General features: G+C 45.6%; 1 non-coding gene across 1 annotated transcript; it reads left to right on the top strand.

Annotated features, from left to right (window-relative positions):
* Positions 1 to 2,286: 2,286 nt before the first annotated feature.
* trnaf-gaa (transfer RNA phenylalanine (anticodon GAA)) lies at positions 2,287 to 2,360 on the top strand. Its single transcript has one exon. It is a non-coding gene; the product is annotated as a tRNA-Phe (tRNA).
* The last annotated feature ends 282 nt before the right edge of the window (positions 2,361 to 2,642 follow it).

Raw genomic sequence — 2,642 nt, 5'->3', positions numbered from 1 at the left:
AAACTCGATAAATTAATTAGTTTTAAAAACTAAAAATGAATCAAATAAATTATTTACCTAAATCATTTAAATAATTAAATATATAGAACAATGTTAGATGGAGACGGCAGTGTGGAAGGTGTGTCGCCTCTGCTACATGTGAGAGTTTCTGCAGAGCAGCTTGATTCGAGACAACCATATCTACAGTGCGTGTCTGCATCTCGAGGAACTTCAACTCAAGTTGTTAAGCTGGTCTCCGTGGTACAGGCATTGCGATGCATAAGAAAGGTAAGGAATTACCTATACATTTTGACCCAGGAGGCCGTCACACTGCTTAGGTCAGGTACTGGTTAAGATTGGATTAGTGGTCAGAGACGGGATGATGTGAAAGCGAGTCAGGCAGGTACAAGGGCCTCAGTTGCAGACGTCGAGGAGCCTCGGCATTTTCCTTTGTCCAACAGGTACGAGATACTTGCTCCTGGAGTGGCTGAGAACGAAGACTTTAGGGAGAAGGGTCAAATTGACCACGTTACACTCGTACAAGAGGCCATTCAAGATGGGTGGCGAGGAAAGGAATATGGTAGTGGTGGGGTATAGTATAGTCATGTGCATAGATGATGTTCGCTACAGCTCCGACTGGGAGTCTGGAAGGCCGTGAAGCTTGCCTGGTGCCAGTGTTAAGGACATATCTTTGCGGCTGGAGAATACTTGGAGCATGAACGGGAGGACCCAGTTATCGTAGGAACAATCGAGATAGGAAGAATTAGGAATGTCTTCTGCTGAGGGAGTTCGGTGACACATTATAAAACCAGGACCTCAAAGGTAAAAATCTCTGGATTAGCTGAGTACTGCCCGGTGTCCTGGCCAATGTGCATTCCTCAAGCAACATCACTGAAATAGATTGTCTGATCAGGATCACATTGCTGTTTGAAAAACCTTGCTTTGTGCAATTTGGCTGCAAAGCATTTTTGATCCTTCCACGATCGTGAAAGGGGTTATATGAAAGTAAGAATTCTTTATATTTCTTATTTGAGCTCCTCCCAACCTTCTCTGCTCCAATGGCGATCTCAAATACAGTTGATCAACTCTCTGCTGATAATCATAGAATTCCAAACTCTGCCCCATCCGGGTGACTAAACCCGGTACGATCCTGATGGTTTCAACCTCCTTGCTTTCATAGCACCTCAAACATCCCCCAATCTCGCGGTTTCAGAACTGCTGATAATTCTCTTGGTCCGATGTGTGTAATTGTGCCGGGGCAGCAGGTTATTGAAATCAGCCCCGTATCAGTGTCGACAGTTAATCGGTGCATCTGATGGTATCTCACTCCCTGCGGGTGATGGAGCAGATGGCAGATCGATTACCTTGCTCTGCTGTCGTGGTGTGAATCTCGCTTTCGGGCGGGAATTTGTGAGAGGTCCGGCTTTCAAATGCCGAAAAGCCTAGATATTTTATTGTCGTATTTTGATTCTGAATTTACGTGAAAATTCCACAGAGTATTTGATGAAATTTGCCATTACCGAATCATGTTGCATGAGATGATGGTGCCTTGAAAGCAGGTACTGTGAGTGGGCCCAGTATTGATAAAGCCCTGCAAGGCTACTATTTAATCTATAACCTCAATCCGATCAGGTAATGCATTCCAAATCCTAAATACTCGTTGCGTAAAATAATTCCTCATGTCGCCTCTGGCTCTTTTCAAAATCAACTTAAATCAGTGCTCTCTGGTTACTGAACCGTCAGCCCTTGGAATCCGTTTCTCTGTATTTACTTTGTCTACACCCTGTCATATACCCCCATGTCCATGTCGTTAATGTATTGCAAAATCGGCAGTGGCCCGGGTTCTGAACCAAAGCGAACTCCACTGTATACATCTGCCCATTCCGATATAACAGCCATTCACCACAACTACAGAAAATGCTGGAAAAACTCAGCAGGTCAGGCAACATCCGTGGAGAGAACTTGATTTGGCTCGTGATCAGTGCGGCTCAGTGAGACTTCGGCCCGTCTCTCCCTTCACAACCCATCAGTGTGGAGAAAAGAACAGGGAATTTTACACATGTGTTGTGCTCTGTAACTTTATTTGAACATTTCATTGCATTTCACGCTGTGTCCAACACGGTGAGGTCCCCCGTGCTGTGTCAGCTTTGTATCTTTGTCAACACTGCAGCTTTACATTAACACAACCTGAGCTCCGAGATCTGGTCGGGTCACATTGCCCGAAGTGAGGAATGAGCGAGAGGGGCAATTCCACCCGGGGATAGAAAATCCTCCAAAAGAACGACAGAATACTGCGTTTGATGTGAAGCCGAAATAGCTCAGTTGGGAGAGCGTTAGACTGAAGATCTAAATGGTCCCTGGTTCGATCCCGGGTTTCGGCAGGTTTTAGTTACTTTCTGTCTCCTTCACTACAAGAGGAGCGAATTAGGAGAAATTTTACGCTCCTGATGCCGCGTTTCCCAAACGAATGGGAATGAAACCCCATCGGACATGCTGGATCCGGCTCCAACCATCCGCCACACATTCGACTGCAGTCGGGGTCCCGCCGTCTGCTTTTATACCGGGACAGTGTTTGTGGGAGGGGCTGTTGTGCGATAATATATTTTAGAATGACGTTTGTTAGACCATAGAGCTGTCTTTCTGTTACTTTGGATTTACACTCT

Source organism: Somniosus microcephalus, unplaced genomic scaffold (assembly GCF_052327205.1).
Source record: "Somniosus microcephalus isolate GS21.2 unplaced genomic scaffold, FLI_Smic_1.0 unresolved_chr4, whole genome shotgun sequence".
NCBI lineage: Eukaryota > Metazoa > Chordata > Chondrichthyes > Squaliformes > Somniosidae > Somniosus > Somniosus microcephalus.
This window is presented reverse-complemented; position numbering and strand designations above follow the sequence as displayed.